The sequence below is a fragment of the Pistacia vera genome, unplaced genomic scaffold, assembly GCF_008641045.1.
Source record: "Pistacia vera cultivar Batoury unplaced genomic scaffold, PisVer_v2 Contig1039, whole genome shotgun sequence".
NCBI classification, from domain to species: Eukaryota; Viridiplantae; Streptophyta; class Magnoliopsida; order Sapindales; family Anacardiaceae; genus Pistacia; species Pistacia vera.
In genome coordinates, this window is record NW_022195070.1 from 50,684 (window position 1) to 61,736 (window position 11,053).

An 11,053-nucleotide genomic window follows, 5' to 3' on the forward strand; every position below is an offset into this window, starting at 1 on the left:
ACAATTTTCTTTTTTCTTTTTTCTTTTTTCTAAATTGTGCAGCCCATATTTAGATCACAAACAATGTTTTATTGTTGCATACTTTGTAAGGACTCTTGTAAGTCATTGATTTGTAAGGACTATATATTTGATATTAATATATGCATGAAGTTTATAATCACCAACTATTATTGTTGCATGCAAAACGAAGATAGGTGCAAGAGTTAAGAAGCATATATACATAATGTGGAAGCTGAAGATTGCAGAGGGTGGCAATGATCCATATCTTTACAGCACAAACAACTTTGTGGGAAGGCAAACATGGGAGTTTGATCCTGAAGCAGGGACTCCCCAGGAGCGAGCTGAGGTTGAAGCTGCTCGTCAAAATTTCTACAAAAACAGGTTCCGGGTCAAGCCCTGTGCTGATCTTCTCTGGCGGATGCAGGTTGGTAATGGTACCCACCATTCTATTTCTATTTGTATAAGTACCGTGTGTCTCTTTTAATCTCTCTTTTCCTTCACAAAATTTATCTCTGTCTTAAGCCAAGTCCCAACTTATTGAATTACTTGCAGTACTACTAAAATTGAATGCCAAATTAATTAAATGCCTTAAGATATTCTCAATGCATTCAATGATCCTATAACCGGGAGGGACGGCTAGTGAAATTATATTCTTCTATTAATTAACTTCAAGTTATAGAATGTTTTGCTTTATAGTTGTTAAAAGTTGTATTTGTCTCACATCACCATTTTAGTAGGTATATATATGATGTTGTGTTCCCTCCTTCCTTGAACTAGCTTTTGGGAGTGAGTTCTATCAAAATTCATTTATCATACCAAAGTCAAGTTTGTTTGAGGCGAAGCCGGGTTTGGACCCTGGCCGTGCACACTGAACGTGAGGGAGGATGTTAAAAGTTATATTTGTTCCATATCGCCAATTTGATGTGGTTGGACTCCCTCGCCCTTGAGCTAACTTTTGGAAATAAGTTCTACCTACACCCATTTATCAAGAGTAATCGACTCTATATGATAGTTTAATTAGTTGAACATTTATTAAATTTCCCTAGTTAATCTGGAAACTTATTTAAATGGTGTGGCGCACGCCAAATGGATTTTATTAATTATATCACTCCCCTCTTTTTTATAAGATCTTCCTCTAGTAGACTTTTATTACTTTATGTGTTGTACGTTGCAGCAACTTGTCTGGTGAAGCTGCAATTATCTTAATTTGGCTTTATGTATTCTTTTGTTTTAATGAATGATCTGGACTTGACATAAATGACCATTGTTATTGATTTATCATGGCAAAAGAACGAAAAAGGGAACTTAATTAATAAACGATAATAGATAAATTATCTAACCAGTGATATATTCACATTAACTATTATTAAGAAATATATCATCTTCTCTTTCTCTTCCTTTTTGTAATATAAATATCTCTCAGTTTCTAAATGTTGTTTTTTTTTTTTGTTACAATTTTGTGGAAAATTTAAGTTTCTTAGAGAGAGAAACTTCAAACAAACAATCCCAGCAGTAAAGGTGGAAGATGGAGAAGAAATAACATATGAAACAGCTACGACGTCGTTGAGGAGAGCGGTTCATTTCTTCTCAGCCTTGCAAGCCTCGGACGGCCATTGGCCAGCTGAAAATGCTGGTCCTTTATATTGCCTTCAGCCATTGGTGATGTGCACTTACATTACAGGGCATTTGAACAGTGTATTCCCGGCAGAATATCGGAAGGAGATCCTCCGGTACACATACTATCATCAGAATGAAGATGGAGGGTGGGGATTCCATATTGAAGGACACAGCATCATGTTTTGTACAGTGCTTAGCTACATATGCATGCGTATACTTGGAGAAGGACCTGATGGTGGTGAAGATAATGCTTGTGCAAGAGCGAGAAAATGGATTCTTGACCGTGGCGGTGCAACCCACATTCCTTCTTGGGGAAAGACTTGGCTTTCGGTACTTGTCACTTTATATATTAATTTGTCCTTTCATTTTTTTATATATGTCTTATCATATGTAACGATTTCTCTCACTAGTTCAATCTTGGCAAAAATTCAAAAATAAATTTAAGTTAATATAACATACACCATACTAAAGTGACATAACGAAGTGATGAATTAATATAAAAATCAACTTTAATAAATGAACAATAAGTTGAACCGGTTCAATTGGTTAGGCCAGGCTGGGATCCTAATAGTTACAGTTAAATATTCGTCTGAATAACACTTTTATTTCATTGATAAAAAAATTTATTCTTGATATCTTGTGCATTATTCTTTTCTTTGTTTGTTGTAGATATTTGGTGTATATGAGTGGTCTGGAACCAACCCAATGCCTCCAGAATTTTGGATCCTGCCTTCCTTTCTCCCAGTGCATCCAGGTAAGTTTGCTTAGTTAGTCCTCTTCCTTGATAGTTGAACCATGGCAGGGCAGTCCTATAAAAGCACTTCGGTTCGCAATATTAATTAATTGTTTATTTATTCAAATACATAGCTTTATAATTAATTCTTCACAAATGCAGCCAAACTGTGGTGTTATTTCCGTACGGCGTACATGCCAATGTCGTATTTATATGGCAAGAAATTTGTTGCCCCTATTACACCTCTCACTCTACAATTAAGAGAAGAGCTCTACTGTCAACCTTACAATCAAATTAATTGGAGTCGAGTACGCCATGCATGTGCCAAGGTGAGTTTATAATTTTACAGTGCTTAACAATAAATCAATATATATGTTCTGATCTATTAATAAATTATAATAATTAATATATATACCATACAAAATTGTTAATGGCAGGAGGATCTTTACCATCCCCATCNAAAAAAGAAAAGAATAGAAAGAAAAGAAAAGAAAGAAAAATGAGAATTTGAAATAGAAATTTGATAAGAATACAAAGAGAATTGATGAGTAATGCACGGGGATGATAGCGTAAGAGACTGTTTTACTTACTGGGCATCTTTGTGCTCACTCCGTTGTTTTCTTTGTTGTACAGGGGGTAGGTGAGGACTTGGTCGGATGGACGTCGGCAAGCGGGGAGATTTGGCTGCACTGTCCCTTGTTTCGTTTTGTTTCAAAAGCCCTTGTACATATGATGTTTTGTTTTGTAACGAATGTGATTATTAAGTAAAGAAATTTTTGGGCCCAACTTGTTTTGATAAATATGCTATCTTTTTATTAATCGATATTACGAATTTGGTAGAAAGAAAGTAGTTGTTACAATTAGCAAAGAGTGTGAAGGAGAAACTAACTTTGTACAAACCGTGTAGCTTAAAATGACATCGGTTCAGGTAAATTACAAATAGGTCTTAGTACTTTGATTACTGACATTTCAGTCCAGGCAGTTCACAATTAATTGAGCCTTTACTCACTCATTGGCCTTTTAACAAGTTGATAAGAGAGAAGGAACTTCAAGTAACAGTGGAGCACATTCATTATGAAGATGAAAATAGTCGATACATCACCATGGGATGTATAGAAAAGGTCGAATTGCAATTCATTAGATATGCACCAAATTTTTATTCTGTACATCCACATTTCTGATTCTCTTCATTGAATTATACAATCACAAGTTTTATGCATGCTAGCTTGTTAGGTAAAAGATCCTGTGGATTATTCCAAGAAGCATCTGGCTAGGATTCCAGATTACTTATGGGTTGCTGAAGATGGAATGAAGATGCAGGTAGTTAATTAACAATTAGTATATATCATCACATTCAATACATTCTAGCTTTGATTTTACATTGATGAATTTATGGCATTGTTACAAATGAAGACTTTTGGAAGCCAGGAGTGGGATACTAGTTTTGCTGTTCAAGCTTTGCTTGCCAGTGTCTCGCTGATGAAGTAGGACCCTGTACTTAAAAGAGGACATGAATATATCAAGGCATATGTAAACCCAAAATTAGTTCCATTGAATTTTCCTTGGATTTGATAATCTTAGTGTGTTTTTTCTTCGTAAATTAAGGTGAAGGACAATCCTTCTGGTGACTTCAAGGGAATGTATCGACATATTTCGAAGGGATCCTAGACTTTCTCTGATCAAGATCATGGATGGCAAGTTTCTGATTATACTGCCGAAGTTTGAAGGTAATTTATAAACTAATTCATAAATTTCTTTATCAAACAAATTAAAGTTATTTCTTTATCGTCCTATATTTCACCCTAGATAGTGTCCCTTCTTTTATTTTTTAGAGTTGCCTGCTTTTCTCCATGATGCCACCAGATATCGTTGGTGAGAAAATGGAACTTGAGAAGTTATATGATTATGTTAATCTCCTGTTTACGTTGCAGGTACACATATCAATTATTTTGCTTTAAAAAAAAAAAAAAAAAGTCCTCTAATTTTTTTTTTTTTTTAAAAGAAAACTAATTTAATCATTTGTATAATATATCATTAAAAGCTCCAATATTTGACTCACTATAGAGCAAAAATGGAGGAGTATCAACCTGGGAGCCAGTTGAAGCCCAACAATGGTTGGAAGTAAGTATATATTGTTGTTTTTAATTACATTAAAGTATTCGGCTTGATTGTTTGAATTTGCTCTAAATTATACTAATGAGTGGAAATGGCGTTTGTGCTATAACTTTGTTCAGCTGTTGAATCCCATAAATCTTTTTGAGGACACAGTGATCGAGTATGAATATGTTGAGTGTGTTATGCAACGGAAACATAAACTCTAACGCTAGCTATTGAATATAATAATAACAAGTAGTAAAACATAAATAAATTGCCAAAATTAAATGCAAAAATAAAGAATACCAGGAATTAACGAGGTTCGGTATTAAAACCTACGTCCTTGGGCGTTGCAAAAGAAAACTCCACTATCTCCAAACAATATTACAAACTTTTGGGCAATACAACAAATACCCAAAACAAAGGGGAGATACAACAAAACTTGCAAACTAAATGGTCTTTAAAGAAAGAACCCTAAACAAAAGAAGTATAATGGAATTACAACTTGGGATACAAATAACAATGATTTAGGTCCTTATATATAGGCCCCAAAAGTTTCCCACTTTTCATTCCCAAGCAATGTGGGACAAACTAACATTTTGGCCTATTACATATAAGTCCCTAAACCTTTTTCCATTATCACTTCTACCCCCATGTGATTTGCTAAATAGCCATTTTCAACAAATCTCCATCTTGGGAATTAGCAAACCTTCAAGTTTTGTATTTTTCTGTCAATTTTTGCAACACTTTCAATGCGCCAAAGGCACAGTCAAGCTCGTAGATGTTGATCAAGTTCAAACAATAAATGAACTTGACCCTTGTCACTACTGAAGTCAACATGTCTGTAGGATTATCTTCTGTTCCAATCTTCTGGAGAGTCATTTTCCCATTCCAATAATATCCCACACAAAAACTAAACCAATATCTATAGTACATAAATATACTGTATAAACCATTTCACACTTGCAAAGTCCTTTACTAGGATCATGCATAGCCTGCTCACCATACTAACTGCTTGTGAACTATTAGGCCTTGTGTACCCATGGCCCATCATCCATTGATCAAATCGCTTGTACCACTGTCTTGGTGACTGCTTCAAACTATATGCGATTTCTTCAATCTGCAAACCCAATTTTTCTTTCCAGTAACCCTATAATCATCTGGCTGAGTCTTGTAGATTTCCTCTTCCAAACTACCATGTGAAACACGATTTTCACATCCAATTGAACTAGTTCAAAATCAAACTGTGCCACAAAGGTTAGCAAAATTAGAATGAAAGTACTTTTCCATAAGAGAAAACACTTCACTGTAATCAAATCCTTCCATTGAGCGTATCCCTTTACTACCAACCTAACCTTGTGCCGACACTCTTCTCTATTAGGAATCCTTCTTCTTTGCATACACTCATTTGCACCCAATCGCCTTCTTATGTAGGGATCGCATTTCAATTCATGGCCAGTTTCCATGATTCACAATTTGAACTCCTAACTACTTCTTATAAGTAGTAGGAATATCATCACCTACGATTGGAAGTGCATAAGCCACAATCTTAGCGAAACGAGCAGGCTTGCGAATTTCTCGTCTTGACCTATTGTATGCATCGATTCCTATTGCTGATGAGATTCTTGGGGTAAATTCTCCTTTTGATCTATAATATCCACATTAGTCACCTTAGAATCACTTTCTGTCTCGTGACACTATCTGGTTCAACTGTTGTTTCAAACTCCACCTGCTACCGAGTATGCTCCACACACATATGCCATATTTTGAGCATTTCTGACTCCACCTGAGCTTTACGTATCCCTTAATACCCTAGTTGAATTTGTTAAAGTTATCTTGAACAAGTGTGAAGAAAATGCCTTAAAATTTTATTAGGGGTAAATGGTCTTTTCACTCATAATTAGTTGAAAAAGTGGGGAGTGAAAAGAGATAGAATTCATGGAGAAGTTAATAAAATGAGGGCATTATTGTAACTGACTAAGGGACATAGATGGAATTTCATAGAAAGTGCAAGGCAAAATGGGAAATAGAAGTAATAAGAGAATTTTGAGTTCATTCTTGAAAACCCTATCATTCTTTACTCACTCACATGCCACTTTTATCTCCAATTGTCTCATTTTCTTCATCAAATTTCGAAGGCAATTAGAGGATTTTTTATTGGTTTTGGTAGATATTCAATCCTAAGCATCCAAAGGTAAGAGTTCTTGCAATATGATGTGAGATTAATTTTTAAAGTGTTGAATTCTTATAGTTATATGCTGGGTTTAAGAAGAAGAGGAGATCTACCCAAAAGAGAGTTTCTGTGTGGAACTACCCAAGATCAAGGTAAGTAAATCCACCCTAAGTTTGATTTAGTAAGTTTGTAGAGATTTGTACATGTATGTATGTGCTTATGTTTTTGAGAAGTTTTGATGAGATTGATACTTGATGATAATTAAAATTCAGCCATGAGAATGTAGACTTTGCCTATATGGTGATTGATGGAAGTTTGGTTGAATTTAGAAGAGTTTGAGTAGACTTTATGGAGTGTAGTTTCCTGGCTAGTTTTAGCGTTGATTTAATGGAGTTTTGCTCTAAATATTGGGTGGCTTGAGAAAGAAGTAGAAGTGTAGCCAAATAGAGTTTGAGTATGCATGCAATTTGTTTGATGAAAATCCTAAGAGAAACATGTTACCATGGTTGCCCTGTCACACCCGTGACCTTCTGAGTGATTTTCGGCATCTTATCGATTGACACTGGGTTGAATAATCCCACATACACGTCGCCTTTGTGAGGCCTTAGAATCAGAAAGAAGTAAGTGTAATGTTCATTAGAAGTGTATGTGGATGAGAACTTACCACACAGAATTTACCTACATGCATGCCGCCTTTAGTGAGCGGCCTTAGAATTAGAAAGAAGAGTTGTACAGTCTGATAGAAGTGCATGCAGATGAGGACTGTCCCACTCACATGGCCAAGGTTTCAATCCATGCCTCAACGAGTCCGATCGGCATAGATAGAAGAAAGAACAGAAGAAAGAATAAACACAGAAGAAAGAATCGACAGAAAGAAAGAAGAATAGAACACATAAAGAAGAACAGAATAGAAAGAAGAAGAGAAATAGAAAACAGAAAAGAAATTACATTCTTTATGCATTTATACACATGCATCATGGCATTCATATTATTCAGAATTAGTTTCTCCAATTGTGCTTACATGTTTTAGTGAGAACAAGATAGAAGAAAAGAACAAAAAAAAAAAAAAAAAAAAATAGAGAAAGAATAGAAAAGTACAAAAAAGAAGAGAGAAGTGTGATGTAAGGAAAGAATTCAGAATATGAGCAACGAAGATAGAAGGGTAGCATAGCGGGTTTACTTACTGAGCAATTAATGCTCACCCCGTTGTTTTCAATGTTTTTGCAAGTAGTAGTTGAGATGCGGTCGCTTGGAATGTCAAGATGCGGAAGGGTCGGGCAACACTGTCGAGCTTCTTGAGAAATTTATTTACACTATGTATAGTTTTATATATATAAAGAAATATTGGGCCCATTATTTTATACTCATCTACATGTATATTTTCGAAATATTTATATTTAGTGAGTTTTACTATTTATTTTATGAGTATACTAGCTAGAGAGAGAGTCATTACAGAACATACATAGTTTATAATTTAATCTGTTGTATCTTTCAATGAATTATATCAAAAACTGGAAACTTCAATTTATTCTGCAACCACTAAGCTTTTTAATAAATATCCTCCATAAAACTTAGAAAATTAAAGACTTAATTATGTTGTATCAATTAGTAGCTACAAAACCTACCTCTTGGTGGTCGAGTGGTTCAATAGGAACTCTTGGATATATTACTCAAGAGGTCTAAAGTTTGAGTTCCTCTTTGTTGCTAATAGGGGTAGCCACTAAAGCTTTTATCCAACCGATAGTTCTGGGGTCTTAGGGGATTAACTGAGGTATGCGTAAACTGGTCTGGACACCTTTGGTCATTAAAAAAAAAAAAAAAAAAAAATTACTAGCTACAAATCCTTAGGCATTTATCAAAAGATGTGTAAGTCTTTTTGTCAACTTATGTCCTCGTTTGGGCACTTCAGAGTTTGTGTGGTCACAACGCATTTGACAGATACTTTTTCATAAAGCACATATCGCACTTGATTTGCAAAGAGACAAATATATTCTCTTTTAAGATATTTATTGTGGTCCATTTACACTTGTCCTCATATAATTTGATGTACTATAAAAGTTGTTATGCTTTATTTGTGGTCCCAAAAATTCTTTTTTAAAAAGCAAAGCACAAAAGTTGAACTTTAACTTTTTTGGCCCCTAACCCCTGGCGCATGGTTCTCTATAAATTCATATTTTTCTATGTCTTCCTTAAAAAAACCTAATTGCTCTAATTCATCATTGAATATCCTCTGAGGTTTTTGTAGTTGTCTAAGGTTTCTCATATGCTTTGGTAGGCTTAAAATTACCTTCTCTTACATTGTCTTTGTTGTGACAATTCTGGAACATGGTTCCATGTTGATGTTTGGATGTGTGAAAGTTGTTGTTTCGAAGTTGATCCTTTGCTATTGAAACTTGAAAGGAAGTCAAGTGCAACCTGGTAGTCTCATATGTGAAGCTTGTTATGGTGGCTTGTAGTTCAACCGAAGAAGAGAAGATTGATGTGTTGAAAACAGGGAGTGTTTTGCACCTATGCTTTTCTTGCTTTGTATTTGAACTCGTATGTTTACATAGTGGACTTGCTTCTTCTGGACTTGGTCCCATGGATGTAGGCATGTTGCTGAACCATGTAAAAATGAGTGTGTTCTTTTCTTGCTTTGATGGATGTTTCATTTATACTTTGAACAACTCTTGTGCGCAATATGAACAAGCAACCCGTTCTGCATAAGTTTTAATCACTTGGTAAACTTCGTAAAACTTTCAATTGGTATCATAGCTTGTTCTAAGGAGTTATTTCAGTTGATGATTGCTTGTTATTTTTGCTTAAATCTTGATTTGGCGTCTCTTGCATTTTTGCTTTTATTTCATGTTTTTTTGCAGTTTGTTCACTATAGACTTTGTGTGACCACCTTGGAGCTGTGTGACCACCCCGTGTTAAAATTTTGGTTGTGACCACCTCTGTGTATTTATTGTCACCTTTGTCTTACGAACTTGAGGGTGACCACCTCAGTTCTTTTTGTTTACCATGAGTTTGTTTAGTGAAGGAGGGTCTACTAGTAGACCACCCTCGTTAGAGAGAACGAACTATCCTTTCTGGAGACCTAGGATGTGTGCCTTCTTAAAATCAATTTATGAAAGGGTGTGGAATGCTTGTGTTGTTGGTTGGAAAGAACCACAAGTTGTTGATGAAGGTAGTAGAAGTAAAGGAAAACCCATAGATCAATGGATCAAGGTTGAGTTAGAGGAGTCTAACTTTAACTCAAAAGCTTTGCATGCCTTGTTTAATGTTGTCAATATTAGTCAAATGAAAAATATAGCTCACTGTGAGACTGCAAAGGATGCATAGGATAGACTCCAAGTAAAAAATGAAGGAATGGACCTTGTTAAAAAGACTAGACTCAGGAGATTAATAGCTGACTATGAAAATCTTGTTATGCGTGATGATGAATCTATTTCAGATTTTCATGGTCGTTTGTGTGATGTTACAAATGAGTGTTTTGCTTTGGGTAAAATCTATTTTGATGTTGAACTTGTCAAGAAAGTGTTGTGCTCCCTACTTGAGAGATTCATGTTCAAGGCAACGTCCATTGAAGAATGTTGTGACCTCGATGTGATGCAGCTGGATGAACTGATTGGATCTCTTCAAACATATGAGCCGAATTTGATAAGGTGGGGTAAGCAAAAACCAGGTAATGATCTTGCATTTAAACATACGATTGATTCTATTGGTCTTGACAATATTGATTTGGATGATTTGGATGAGGAATAAGTTGATTTGCTAACAAAGAATTTTGACAAATTTTTGAGAAAATCAATGCAGCAAAAAAAGGAAAACGACCTTTTGATCAATCTCTTCCTGGTGCTTTTTCTAAAAAAATTTGAAAAGAAAATGAAAAGAAAAGTAATGGCATCAAGTGCTATGAGTGTGCTAGCACATTGAAAAAGAAGAAGGGTAAAACAAAGGTTGATATCTAGAGTGTTAGTGATGATGGAGAAAAAGAGAGCAAGGAGATGAGTCAGTTGAGAATGAAAACCTTTTAGTCTTTACGATTAATCAGAAGGATAGTGAGAGTGTGCCTTCCGATGATTCTTATGATGTGTATGAAGAGCAACAAAAAACTTATGATCAAATGTATGATCAATGGTTGAAAATGGTTAAGAAAGTGCATTCTCTTAAAGCTGAAAACTCGACTTTGTTGGAAGAAAAGAAAGAGTTGTCTGATAAAATTTTGTCCTCAACTTCTGATTTAACCAACAAAGATTCATTGTTAGAATGAACTTTGAGTGATCTAACTGAGGCTAAGGCCACTATTGAGAAGCTGAATGCAAGTACAAGTAGGGTTGCAAACAAACTGAACATGAACGAATACCCCCAATCAAAAATCGTTCGATAAGCACAAAGGATTGTTCGAAATTGTGTTCGAACTCGAACGAACACAAAATGGCTGTTCGACTTAG

General features: G+C 35.2%; 1 pseudogene; it reads left to right on the forward strand.

Moving 5' to 3' along the window:
* The first annotated feature begins 223 nt into the window (after positions 1–223).
* Positions 224–9,941, forward strand: LOC116124690 (annotated as a pseudogene).
* The last annotated feature ends 1,112 nt before the right edge of the window (positions 9,942–11,053 follow it).